The sequence below is a fragment of the Eptatretus burgeri genome, chromosome 2 (genome assembly GCF_056783735.1).
Source record: "Eptatretus burgeri isolate ZD-2024b chromosome 2, Ebu_testis_v1, whole genome shotgun sequence".
In the NCBI taxonomy this organism is placed as follows: Eukaryota; Metazoa; Chordata; class Myxini; order Myxiniformes; family Myxinidae; genus Eptatretus; species Eptatretus burgeri.
The window spans coordinates 146,793,664-146,808,701 of NC_140962.1; the positions used below are offsets into that span (position 1 = coordinate 146,793,664).

The 15,038-nt window shown below is 47.4% G+C and overlaps 1 protein-coding gene and 1 pseudogene across 3 annotated transcripts in view; one reads left to right on the top strand and one right to left on the bottom strand.

Moving 5' to 3' along the window:
* The window catches only part of LOC147033469 (semaphorin-3F-like), a 154,711-nt gene that overhangs the window by 60,996 nt on the left and 78,677 nt on the right, over positions 1 to 15,038 (bottom strand). The gene's annotated exons all lie outside the window — the stretch shown is intronic.
* On the top strand, positions 5,183 to 8,332 carry LOC147033471 (uncharacterized; annotated as a pseudogene).

The following is a 15,038-nucleotide window of genomic DNA, read 5'->3' on the forward strand; positions in this document are numbered from 1 at the left end:
GTCTACACTCAGATCAAAACTTGTATGTTTGCAAATATTCTGCTGCAGTCATTGTGAGCGAATGCATATATATATATATATATATATATATATATATATATATATATATATATATATATATATATATATATATATATATATATATATATTGCACCAGGATTCGATCACGAATTCCACCCACTGACTGCAACACCACGAAGGTGAGACTGCGTCCCCAGTGCAGCGGCCCATGCGCATTCGAAGAGCAAGTTATAATTTGTTCAGGGTGCCTGCGCTAACTCACCCGCTCTTCGCGAAAGACACCATGGGGTGTTAAATATCCTCAAGGCGATGCCAGCAGATGGATCACCCAGCTGAGGGTCCAACACTTTGTGATGCAGCGTCCTGCCTGTTATTTATTTATTTATTCCTTTGGAGCCTGTGGCTGCTTGGCTGCATCATTTTCTGGTTGTGCGGCTGTACCGCTGATGCAATGCCCCATCACCAGCATGCCGGTACTCATTTATCTGACCTCGGAAAGATGGCAGGCTGAATCAAACCATCTACTGTTAATTCAACGGCTTGACAGGCGTTTGAACTCAAGACCCGAAGATCTTAAGCCAGCCACCCTAACCATTAAGCCAACACCAGGCTTTCCCTACCTGTGAAGCACCAATTGCACAGCTTGTTGCAGGGTAGACAGCTCAAACGCAAGTGTGCCACCTGTTCACCATCCGATCGGATCTACTGCAGTGAAAACAGAAGTGAAGTGATTTATTTAATTCCAAAGCAATGCTTTGCACTAAAAAGAAATGTGTGAGTCAGGAAGCATTTGGAAATTGAAAGTTTGAAAGAATCAAGTTTCACGGACTCAGCAGTCACGGAGATAGTGCACGTGCGCTTGAGCTCTCTCTCTGGTCTGCGTTTGATTTTATTGGATTCGACGGTTATTATGGGATATTGAAAATAAATTACACGCGCGTCTCATTCTCTCCGAGGGAATTAATTTACAGGCGAAATTCTTGTCATGGCAAATTCTTTACAAGAGTTCGTCAATTTTCAGACTCGCTCAATCGACCTGGCGTGAAAAATCAATGTTCCATCACCGCCATGATGGCTCCATATTCCTTCATCCCACCATTTTCTCGGAGGTGGAACCGACTTCCTGTGTCTGTTTCCTCGTGCCCCTCACTCCAATCTTTCAAGAGTGCTGCCCATAGTCATCTCATGCTTTCTCCCACACACACCTCATGCTCTCTTCTACTTCAGGTGCCCCTTCCCTCCTCTTCCCCCACAGGACCCAATCCTGCCATTCATACACTCGTCAACATTGCTTGTCTCCCTGTTAACCTTTGATCTGCTGCCAGTCTGTGAGCCTGCTGCCCTCTGTTCTTTAGCTCTTCCATGAACCTAAAACAAACAAAATAAAAGTCCTCCGAAAGGCCTGCTGGAACTTCTGGAGACCCAAGTGCTTTTAGGATTTGAAAATGGCAGAAAAACAAAGTACTTCGGCTGCCACGGAACTATTATCTCATTTTCTCTTAAGCCGTCCTATTTTCTAATTTCTTTTTCACAAATTCGTGTAAAAATTGTGGCCACTCTTTGAGAGTAACCATTATTGGACCCATAATGCAGATTGATTAAAAAAAAAATAATAAAAAAACTTCATGCCTGGTCAACAAAACTTCCTGAATGCTAAAGGGTCCACTTCCAGTTACACTGGGACTAGCAGGTAGCTCAATAAATAAGTAAAGACTGTCTGTACTTATCATCAGGCCCCATGAGATCTGATAAGAGCCTGATGAGAACCTCATTGGATGGGATTCAAAGTAATTGCCTGCTTATTGGCCATCCGACGGATGGCACACACATTTTTGTATCACCCTGCTTGTGAAACACAAGTATGGCAGTTTATAGCTGGGCCAAGATTCAAATCCAGGCTCAACAACTTAGAGGTGAGTGTGCATACCTCGAGGTCATCCTGACAGCACAACTAGGATTTGACTGCAAGTTGGTCTGATGTTGACAGGCAAAGACTACTACTACTACTACTACTACTACTACTATGGCCTCAAATATTTCCATTGCCATCATCTTCTGGGATCAACTGGGAAAGGTTATTTGGGCTGGAATTTGTTATTTGTTCTGGCCTCGGGCTGCCAGAGATAACTTGGATACTCTTTACGAAGGACCCTGTGGGATCTTTACCATCCACCATCTGTAATGCTCACGGACGGGACGCCGGGCCTAACATCCATGCGAGGGACGGTGCCCTTTGTGATGCAATATGATAGGCAGGTGGCCAAAACCTTTGCATTGTGGAATATTAAATCTTGACAAATGTCAGCTGCAGTGCTTTCAGAAAGTATTCAGGCCCCTCGACTTTTTCACATTTTTTTGTGTTACAGCCTGAATTTGAAATGGATTAAATTTATATTTTTTTGTCACCGATCGACACAAAATACCCAATAATGACAAAGCGAAAACATATTTTCAGAAATTTTTACAAATTAATTTAAAAATGAAAAGCCGAAATGTCTTGAGTCAATAAATATTCAACTCCCCGAGTCAATACTTTGAAGGAGCACCTTTGGCAGCGAATACAGCTTCGAGTCTTCTTGGGTACGTCTGTATCGGCTTTGCACATTTGGAATTGGGGATTTTCTCCCATTCTTCCTTGCAGATTTGCTCAAGCTCTTTCAAGTGAGATGGGGAGTGTCGGTGAACAGCGATCTTCAAGTCTTTCCACAGCTTCTCAATGGGATCCAAGTCTGGGCTTTGGGTGGGCCACTCAAGGACTTTCATGTTCTTGTTGTGAAGCCATTCCATGTTGCTTTGCTGTATGCTTGGGTCATTATCTGGTTTTGGGTGGTGGGCTTGGGATACTTGGGTCCCCGAGTTCAAATCCTGCTCGGCCATTGAATTAATAGTAGGAGGGGTTGACTCAGCTTGTCATCCTTCCGAGGTCGGCAAAATGAGTACCAGCTCCCTGGGATGATTGAGCCATTCGAGTATCCTGCGTCAGTGTGGCGACCCGTCCTGAATTGTGCCCAATAGCCCAGGAGACTGCTTCGGCAGAACCGACGTTCTGTGCAGTGCAGTGCATGGATTGTTCGGTTGGAACGTAAACCTTTGCTGCAGTCTACGGTCTTTTGCACTCTGAAGCAGATTATTCTCAAGGATTTATCTGTATTTGGTTCCATTAATTGTTACCTCTGTCCTTACAAGTTTTCCAGTCACTGGTGCTGAAACGTATCCTCCTAGCATAATGCTGCCACCACCATGCTTCACCGTAGGGATGGGGTGAGTTGGGTGATGAATTTTGCTTGGTTACTGCCAGAAGTAGCACTTTGCATTCAGGCCAAAGAGTTCAATATTCGTCTCATCAGACCACAGACTCTTTTGCCTCATGCCCTTGGAGCCTTTCACGTGCCTTTTTGTAAACTCCAGGTGTGCTGTCATGTGTCTTTTTCTCAGGAGTGGCTTCTATCTGGCCACTCTCCCATAAAGCCAAGATTTGTTAAGTGCTGCAGAGACTGTTGTCCTTCCGGAAGGTTCTCCCATCACAGCCAACAAACTCGAGTTCTGTCAGAGTAGTAATTTGGTTCTTGGTTACCTCCCTGACCAAGGTCCTTCTTGCCCAGTTTGGTCAGATGGCCAGCTCCAGGAAGAGTCTGGGTAGTTTCATATTCTTTCCATTTCCTTACGATGGAGGTCACTGTGCTCTTGTGTACCTTTCAACACTCGAAATTGTTTTATATCCTTTCCCAGATCGATGCCTCCTCACAATTCTCGGAGTTCTATGGAGAGTTCCTTGAACTTCACGGTAGAGTTTCTGCTCTAATGTGCACTGTCAACTGTGGGACCTTATATAGAAAGGTGTGTTTCTTTACAAATCATGTGCAATCAATTGAATTGGCCACAGGTGAACTCCAACCAAGTTGTAGAGACATTTCAAGGGCGATCAAAGGAAATTAGATGCACCTGAGCTCAACTTGGAGTGGCATAGCAAAGGGGTTGAACATTTATTGTCGAAAGACATTTCAGCTTTTAATTTTTTAAGTAATTTGTAAAAAAAAAAAAAATTAAAAACACGTTTTCACTTTGTCATTATGGGGTAGTTTGTGTAGATTGGTGACAAAAAAAATTAAATTTAATCCATTTTAAATTCAGGCTGAAACACAACAAAATGTGACAAAGTTGAGGGGTGTGAATACTTTCTGAAAGCACCTTAGTTGCTTCATCTGTTTGGATGTTAAACGTCGTACGACATCCTACCTCGGACTTGACCTAAAAGCTTGTGCACAACAGCCATATCCCTGTTTTTCCGGGCTGCACCATTACTCACCGGTCATTGTACTCGTTTTGTTCCATGAGGTTATCAGGGATGTTGCCAAGGTAGTGTTTTAATGGCTGAAGACTCGTCTCTTTAATTGCATCTTGCATGGATGAATGCCCCTTGCTCTGTAAGATGTGCTCACTCATACTTTGTTTAGTGGGAGACTTCACACTTCTATACACTTAATATCGGTTTCTGGTGATGCTGAAAATTGTAGGAAAATTTAATCATCATTGCCCCCTCTCGCCCAGGAACGTGGCTACTTGGCTCATGGAGCATATTCTCAGCATCTACTAGGGCTGTTTCCCATCGCTTTCTCATTGGCCTTGCTCTCATTGTCACATGACCTTTCCCATGACCTCAATGCCAGATGCAATCATCCATAAGCATTTTGATGGCCTCCTTTTACCTCTTCCTTCATCAAAAATTCCTCCTTATCTCCACTGCTTCATTTCCTGAAATGCTCTCACCTGTGGAACTGCCTCGAGAGACGATCTCCTCCAATCCATATCACTTCATGTCCAATAATTATCTCAACTAACATTTCCTTCCTCTGACTGCACAGGCCCTTTTAAATATAATGAATGTCACAAATGATAAATTCAGCGGTCCTGTTGTTCTTCGCACATCCTAAAGTTTGCTGGCATTGCCTTGGAATATCAAATGTGAACATGTTCGTTAAGAAAGTTCAGAAGTTTAGGGAAAAGTCATTCACCCTGAACTTCGATTGGGACAATTTAAAATCGTGCTTTTAATTTTAAAAGATTATGATGTGATTGACTGTTTTGTGATGTACATATGGATTGAATACCAGTATGATCACCAACATTGGGGGGGATGGGGGGGGGTCTGTATTGAGGACATTGGACTGATTTCCTGGAAGCTAATCATCCACAAATAATTGCTACAGGGTTATATTTTAGAGTTATTGTATGTAGCTTCATTTTTCACCAGACTCAGTGGCATTATGTTTAGAGCATCCACACTGGGTCTGGAAAGTCGGCGGTTCGATTCCAATCCTGGCCGAGTGATACCATAGAGTTTTAAAATGGTACGCGCTGCTTCCTCGGGGTGTCTCATTAATTGCCCCATGAACTGGGGAGAGAGAAAGTGATGACAGAATATTTCACAACATCACAAAAAATGCGTCATCACATAAAAGAGTGATGTCACAGATAAATCACTAGATTTCAAGAGAAAAGCGAAATCTCAAGGTGGCGACACCAACACCAAGAGTGCATGAAAAGTTACATCACATCTCCTGAGGTCACCGGCTGTGTTTGTCTGAAGTCAAGTTCGGTGTTGTCTAACGTCTCTGTCTGCAAATGTGTGTGAGATGTGTGAAACGGCTAATACATGAGCCTCAATCAAATCATGTAAAAGATGCAATAATATAATAAAGGTAACAAAATTAATTAATCAGACTTTGAGAATCCGGGGATGACCTCGTATTAATTTCAATGTCTCAAATGGATTGATAATTAAACCTTGATGGCAAAATAACGAACTTCAGGAGAGGGTAATCCAGCCTCCTCCAATCAACATGTCATGCCATAGACATATTATACTTGACTTTTCATGCCTTCAGGATCGCCTATGGTCACTCAAATGCTACCCACGAAAGAGCAACACAGTCAAAAATACCTGTCACCAAAAATAGAAGTGAGAAAGGAAAAAGTTATGCTTTGCAAACTGGTTTTAAACGTAGGTACAGAAATAACGTTTATCATACAACAACAATTCCATCGGGAAAGGTCAATCTTAACTATCTTTCCATCCATCCATCAATTGAGACCATACTCTGTGCAGAGCGTTGGTGCTGCCTAAGCAGTCTCCTTGGCTATTGGGCACAATCCTGGATGGGTCACCACTCCATCACAGGCAACAAGCAAGCTGGTACTCATTTTTGCTGACTTCAGAAGGATGACAGGCTGAATCAACCGCACCTGGTATTAATTCAACAGCTGAGCAGGATTTGAACTCAGGATCCTGAGATCCCAAGCCCACCACCCTAACCATTAAGCCAACACCAGGCATTAACTATCTTTGTCATACCTCATACGATTTGAGAAAGTTCAAAATACTTTTAAACTTTTTGTAAAGATTAAAAAATACCTTAAAAGTTTTTGTGAAAGTTAGAAATACCATAAAAGTCTTTGTAAAAGTTAAAAAAAAATATCAATAAAGTTCTTGTAAAAGTTAAAAAATAGCAATCGAGTTTTTGTTTAAGGTAGAAATACCATAAAAGTTTCTGTTTAAGTTAGAAATACCATAAAAGTTTTTGTAAAAGTTAGAAATACCTCAATGGTTATTGTAAAAGTAATAAATGCCTTTGAAGTTTTTGTAAAAGTTCAAAATAAACTAACTCCAAGTTTTTATCATGAATGAAAAAAATTGCAAAGTTTTGAATGATACTCAAAACCATCAAAGATGAGTTTTGAATGATACTCATAAACCTCCAACAAACTGGTGGCAAAGATATAACATGGCCGACACCAAGGAATAAAGTGTAGTTTTCCTTTCTTCTTCAACAAATTGTGGAAGAATGTACCCAAAAAAATGCTCGACAATCTATCGTTGCTTTTTTCTCGAAATTACATTATCTTGGAACTCTTCTAGCATTCATTCTTATCCCACTATTGGGTGGTCTCTGTCAGAGAAAAAAGGAATGTCAAAAAAACACAACGTTCAAGCTGAAACTCCATCGAATAATGACGTCACCATCATAAAACGTTTTGAAACAGCTGTTACTGACAAGCCAGCTACAAAAACATAGGCCCTGACCTTGGGAAAGAGGATAGTGGGAATGGCTAAAACCTGTGCTACAAAATTTTCATGTATGATCTCACAGCTGTCAGTGTGGTTACAGTCATCCCACACAGCAGGTGGATCAGAGCTTGATCACAGAAATCCCAGGTGCTCCATGGGGACAGTCATGATGGAGATGTGTGTGAGGGAAGCAGACCTCCCAGCAATGGAACAAACCACCCAATACAAATCCAATGTCATTGTGAGCACCCAAAGGCATTGCCGGCATGAACCCCAAGCAGCGTGCATGGAGTGATATCGTTACTGAGTTAGAAGAGGGACTGAAAAGTGGCAATTGCTATGGACTAAGTATTATCAGAGACCGATTGCATAGACTTGTGGAGGACGAGCATCAATTTCGCAATAGAGATGTGAAGATACATTTTTTTAGACACTTTGGTAGTAGCATTGATTTTACATATACTGACCAGTTGTGAAAGTCTTTGATGGTTTATAGTGTGCCATGTAATAGAGCAGATGTTTTGGCAGAGCGTATTCACTCCATTGATCCTGTACAGGTCTCGCCAGTGTGCTACGGCAAAGTCTTGATAGTCATGATTTTAACCGAGATGATAGATTCTGTGATGCTCAAGATCTAAAACATGCATGCTCCAGTATGAGAATGCCAGAACCGATACTTAGGTTTTTAGGATATTTATGCAATTTCAACCCTGAGACATACCCCAAGGCAGCTGAAGCTGTAATGATGGAAATAGACCCTACAGTACAAGATGTAGATGATGAAGAGTTAGATGATGATGATGCATGTGAAACAGAGAACAGTGAGGGTCAGAATAACAGTGATTCCAAACAGACTGCTGATGGTTGCCTCTCTGATCAACGTTGCAGGAAGATTCAAGTTCTGTTTCAGACTATGTATTATGTACATCATTGTGGCAGAAGGAGAACGCCAATGCATGTAATGAATGCTGAATCAGCTCACAGTCTCAGGCATGGAGGGAAAATCATCACCAGTATCTTGAGCTAAGCGACGGAGAACTGCGACGATATCAATATGACATTGCAACCTACACTGCACAGCAGAATAGGCAGGATGTTGCACTACCAGCTCATTTTGATCCTGGAGAATTCACATCAGCAGCCGTTGACAACTGGGATCATGAAGGTGCTAATGTGTCTGAGCATGACACAGTCTGCATTGTTTTCCAGGCCAAACCCAGTTCCCCGAGATTTAAGGTTGCATGATAACTCAACCAAATGAACCACTGTATTATTATACTCTTATCATTGGATTCCTTGGGCTTAAATGCATGAGTATAACCACTAACATCAAGCGTCTATGTGTTTTGATGACTGATATGTGGACAACTGCGATTTTGAATGGCGGCCATTCTGAAATTTGAGATGGCTGCCACAAACGAAGGAGCCAATGTAATTGTTATTGGTCTTATTGAGTTCCTTGATTCTGAAAACATAGGTCTAGGCACCAATATCATGTCTCCATGAGTCTCACAGAACAAGATATGGTCAAAAGTAATACTTATGGCGGCCATTTTGAAAAGCGCCCTCTGTAGCAAAATCTATACAGATTTGGGCTTGTCACCAAAATTTTTTGAAAGGTCTTGGTATGTACAACAATAAAATCATGCGTGACTTTGTTCTTTTGTGATGGCCACGAACTCCCCCCGAGAGCCAGGAGTAATATATATATATATATATATATATATATATATATATATATATATATATATATATATATATATATATATATATATATATATATATATATATATATATATATTGTTGCGGTCTTCGCGCCCGCCGGCGTGCGACGGCCACGTAACTCGAATCGCGGCACGTCGCCCACCGGACGGACAATCCAGTCGTGACCCTCTCGGACTAACGCCGGGAACCAGTCACGGGTGGACCTTTCGGTCTCACCGCGATCGAGCCAATCAGCCCCCGCGTGGGATAGGGTTGCTCGCCAAATTCGAACTACCTAAGTACCCACGCGGAGGGTAGACCGGGCGATCGCACCTCGCCGCAGGTCGACTTCGGACACGGGCCACTTAAGCGACCCGTTCCGTACTATCAGAATAACCGAGCGGTGTTATCGTCGACCTCGACGGTTCGATTAATTATCGGGCGTACTCAGCCCACTACCAACCCTTTACGTGAAGCAAGATGAGGGTTCAATGGGGGAAAAGACGAAGCGAAGCGGGAGAACAGTTCAACAATAAAGCACATTTATTCGCGGCACACGGGAAGCACACAAATACAATTCCACCAAATGCACACAAAAAAAAAGAAAACACAATTCCATTTACACAAAAAGCAAACATAAAAGTGAAAACACAGTGCAGAGCTAATACCGACTACCGAGCACACGGCAACACTTATACAATTCTACTTCACAGACGGCGCCGACAACACATACCCAAAACCAAGGAAAAGAAATCCCCCAAGAATGGGGCAGGCCTGAGGCCGAGACCGGGTCGGGCCTACCCGTCTGGTGATGAGACGCGGAGCGGCGATGGCCCCGCAACCCGCGGGCCTCGTGGACAGTGCCTGGCTGGGGGTGGGAACGGGGCCCCCTTGGTCGCACTATCTCAGCGCGGGGGGGAAACAGGAGGGGGTTGCTGATGCTCGGGGTATAGAGGATCTTTATTATATGTGCGACGAGCGTCTCCACCTCGGCCAGGTCGCGCTGTCGGCCTCCCTCGGGTGCAGCTTCCTGCACGACGCGAGCACCCCCTCGTCTGGTGTCGCCGCCTTTCCACAGCTCCGTCCCCTCCGTTCCGACTCCAACGCACACGACGAGCAGCTCCACCGCCCGCGAAGTCTTGACCCTCTGCTTCCGACTCTCCTCTTCTTGACTCTCCGTTCTCGTTCTGCTGACTCTCCCTCGTTCTCTCTTGCGACTCTCCGACCCCTCGTTCTCGTTCTGCTGACTCTTTCGCTCCGACTTTTACGACTCCTTTGACTGACGAACACCGTCCTTTTATCCCCCCGTAACTTCGCCTTTGACCCCCTCCCTTTGACCTTTCACCTCGCTCCCCATTGGCCCGAGAAAAAGTGGGCGTGGAGGCTTTTTGATCCACAAATTTGCATATATCGATCGCCCTGGGGGCGGGGCCAAATCGCCCCTCGCTCACCGATTGGACGGCAAAAAGTGGGCGTGTGTCGTTTTTGATCCGTTTTTGAAGCAGAAAATCCGTGATTTTGTACACGCTGTTCGACGCGCGTTCTGCATGAGTCCAACACCGGTACCCACAGCGGGGCAAGAACGGTGGCGATGCTACGGTTGTGAGGTGTGCGTGAAGGTCGTGGCGGTTGTGGTGAAGCGGTGGTTGTGGTCGGTGGTTGATGTTGTGGTTGTGATCATGGCGGTTGGTCCAAAATAAAGATAGTAAAAGAAAAACGGCTATCCTGAAGAATCGCAGCACGTATAAATGACATGTATTCCCACTAGACAACGGGTTTGGGCCTAACTACACATGCACTTACCGAGATACCTCACCTAAGGGACCTGAATGGTGGTTTGCGAATTTGGTAACCACAACACTACCCCCTTCCCTTTTTACAGACTCGTCCCGAGTCGTCAAATTTTCGTGTGCCATCATGTGTAGTTTTCCCCTAGTACATTTTACCTACGGATCCCTGAGTGCGACATTCATGGTATTCGTGTCCCCAAAATAAATAACCTAAGGGCTGCGTAACTATCTAAACAAACTCACTCACACGGACGACTTAAATAAAATTGCCGGCGCTAAGACAAACATGCCGGGGGCGCACTCATATGTACAGTACATCTTACCTTAACTTACAAATTTTACACTAAACCATGGCCCAGGATCATTGAACTCTGCAAAAGAAAGCAGTAAGTAGGGAGCCAGGCTGCCCACATGCAGTCTCTGGCTCAAACAATGCAGGTGACAGGGAACGTGGTTGGCTGCTCACACGCAGTCCAAGGCCTTCCCTTTTGAACTGAACGCAGTGAACCACAACGGTGCATGGGCTGCACAAACGCAGTCTCCGTGCCAGCTCAAGTGGCACACGCAATGAGCACAACGAATGGATGCATGAACGGTTTGAACTGAATGCAGTGAACCACAACGGTGCATGGGCTGCACAAACGCAGTCTCCGTGCCAGCTCAAGTGGCACACGCAATGAGCACAACGAATGGATGGATGAATGGATGGACGCAAAACACGGTGCACGGGCTGCCACTGCAGGCCCGTGTTGTAGCTGCCAACAGGGCAGTTCTCGCAGCTTGCAAACTGTTGCCTTTACGATCCTGGCGCACATGGCAATGAACAGGGGGGGGGGGGGCAAAGCAAAATTGAACGGGGCTGGTGAACATGGGCAGTGGGCATGGCATGGCAAAGGCAGCAGGCAAACACAGCCCGCAGAAGAAGGCCGCTGCAGGCAAACACAGCCCGCAGAACCAGGCCTTTGCAGGCAAACACAGCCGGCAGATGAACTGGCCGGCACAGGCCTTGAAGTAAAACACGGCCAGCCGATGGCACAGGCCTTGCAGCAAAACAACAGCTGCCGATGAAGTTGGCCGGCCTCCGCCTCTAAGAAAAACACGGCCAGCCGATGGAGTTGGCTAGCCTTTGCCGTTCAGTGGAGGTTGGTGGAGGGAGTGCGGTGGTGCTGGCCACTTGGAAGGCGGGCTCGGACCTACCTTCCTGTCTCCCTCCCACCTATCGCCTTTGCCTGTCACTGTACATACCCACTCCCTTAATTTGTCAAACCCCAATTTAGCCCCAACTTAATTTTTTTTGTTGTTTTTATTTTTACTCCCCCACTATAAATCGTCCCCTAACCCCCTTTATCGTCCTTGTTCGGCTAACCTATTCTGTCACCTAGCCTACTCCCAAACCCTACGTTCCCTTCCCGGAGGGGAATAAGGGAGAGCTAGCGTCCTGTGCCGAGGCCCAACGAAGCCTCAGAATGGCCTCCCCAGAGTTCGGCGATCTTAACACCAAGTGGGTCCAGCGGCCCACAACGACAGCGAGGGGATGGATGGTGCGGAGGGGTACATCTCCTAATCTACCCTAACCATTTAACTGTTAAACTACCCCGGGGCTTTCAACAAGCGCCTCTCGCTTAAACTATTGGTTCTAACAACCCAGATTCCCGTCGCCTGTGTTGGTGTCCTCACAATTTCGGGCCTCGCCCCCCAATTTTCTCTCCGTGCCCTCACACGGTCTCCTGGCTGGGACACGTGGCTCCCTCCGGCAGGCACGACCCTCTGCCGAATCTCCCGCTATGGCACCCCCGGGCACTACACTGCCTCCGAGCCTACCAGCTCCCTAACACCGGGGAGTGCCCCCCATGGCACCTCCCCTGAAACGCACACGTGGCAGGCCGGCCTCCCGGGCCCCTTTCCGAGGGTCACCCGTGCCAACAACACTGCCCACGCGGCTAATGGCGCCCCGGGCCCCCGCACCAAGCAGGCGCACCCGTGCCCACTACTCTATCCCGGCCCCCCATGGGCCCTTGGCCTACCGCGGCCGACTAGCCTGGTGCCCGGGGTACCCACTCAGCGATACTCACCTTTCGCAGCCACGCTCCCAAGCCCGTCAACAGGGCTCCTGCACCCCTCCAAATGGGTCTCGAGCCTACTTTCCCACCAACAACAAAACGACCTCCATTTTTCAATTTGACTAACCCCCTAACTCACTCTACACTGACCCCGGGGTCCCTTGGGCGGGAGTCACTCCTCCCCCCAATCACTCATCGCACCATGCATTCCCCATTCACTCCACACACACAGACCCGCTGGCCTCACTCACTCACCATGTACTCACCTCACAACTCACCAACTCTTCAACACACACACCGCTGAACTCTGCCATCCTTCTAACTACATCCCCTAACTAACTCGTGCTCCCACGTCGTCCCTTAAACTACAGCACGTTCCATTTAACACTACGTAGCTAAACTACGTCCCCTCTACACATTCACAAGTCTGTCTCTGTCTCCAAAATAATCCCATTTTATTTCCCAACCTAAATCTGGCTACAATCCCTCTAACTAATCCATTCCACGGACTCCATGAGGACTTACCCCTGCCCCATGAAGTCGGTCTAACTAAGCTAACCCTTCCCCCTAACTAGTTTTCATCTTGTGCCCAGGTAAGGGGGTCTTTCACCCCTTGCCCAGGAATCCTTTGCACCCGAAAGTGAGGCTTTCTTTTTTTTTTTTTTCCCATGCGCAGTACCTGCGCGGCAACTCGCGCTCTTTGCACCTTGCAACTGCCCGTGACGTCATGCAGCTGCACGTGTTCCTCGTCCCTCCTTGGACGGGACCATCCGGCAGAGATACCCCTCCTGCCGGATTCCAACCCCACGTGCAGCCATGACGTCACCGTGCGCATATAAAAAAAAACACAAGCCACACGTCTCGAGGGGTTCCCCACGCGAACACATGTGCTTTGCCCGTTGGAGCTTAACACACACGATCGCGTGGAGAACCCGTCCGGTCCAAATCCATTTACCTGCCTAAACTTTGTCCGTCCGCGGGATCGGCAAATCCACCGCGTGCGTTTCCGGACCGGGACTTCACTCTCGCAAGCGAGCACGTGGCGGTCTCGTGCGTTGCACAGCACGAACCGCGTGCTCACTGCTGGGTGAACCCGGCACGGTCCGCGAAACAACTACAGCCGCTACTCGGCTTTCTCTCCTCTGTCGCCGTCGTCGTCTCCATTCCACACACGCATACCTGCGTGTCACGACGCACACAGTCCACACCATCACATTCACACCGGGAGATGCGGCTGCGTGCTCCCGCATGCCAACCGACATCTCCCTCACATACCGCTCTCTCACACACACGGTCTCCCTTGCACACAGCGACCTTGCACACGGCCGTTCACTCACGCGTGCCTCACTACTCTCACACCGTGCCTCATCCACACACGCGGGGGCACTCACCCGCGGTACCTCACTCATACACACGGCGACACTCACACACGCGGTCTCTTCCACACACGGTGCCTCACCCACACACGCGGGGGCACTAACCCGCGGTGCCTCACTCACACTCCGTGCCTCATCCACACACGGCGTGCTGGGAAGCACGTACTCCGGCACCATCGCCACCACACCACTCACACACGGGGTCGCTTCCACACACGGTGCCGCACTCACACCTTGCACCACACACACAGGGACAACCACACTGGGGATTTGTGTCCCCACAAGGGTCTCCGGGGCCTCTACACCCCCAAGCTCTCCGTGCACCCGTCCACAGCACTCGTCCCCTCAACCTCGCAAAGCACGACCGAACTCACCTGGTCGTGACTCGCCTCAAGGGGGCATACTCCCTCCCCTCGTTCCTGGAGGAGGCCATCCAGGTGCTCGCACCGGGTCCCAACACGCTCCGCGAGCTCAACCCCATTGTCCTCCACTACCTCCGTGTGTGCGTGCGCGTCACTTACCCCGTCTTCATCGTGTAGTCTTCCCTCTATCGTTCCCATCTCCCGTGTCTCTGCCAACTCTTCACCCTTTACCTCCCTTGTCTCAACTATTATTTCTGTTGTCGTCACCTCGTGTCTCGTCTCACACGTTTTGGTCTCCCCATTTAATTTTTCCCTTTCGGTCATCGTCACGACCCTCGCCCAACACGTTCCACGAATTATTTTTTCACCCGCCTCCACCGCGGGCCTGTCAGCCGTTGCACCCCCACCCAGCTCGTTTGCTCCCACACGTGGAGTCGCCATTCCCAGCTCCCTGGTCACGGCCTTCATGCCCGCCTGCAGGCATCGGCCCATGTTCTGCGTCTCACCCCGGAACTTTTTCGTTTCTTCCTTCATGTTTGTTACCATTTTAGTTTTCATGCGTTTTATTTCGTTTGTGAATGTATCCATCTTTTCGTTCATGCCTTTCATTTCGTTTTTCATTTCATTTGTGTTTGCATCCATTTTTTCGTTCATTGCCG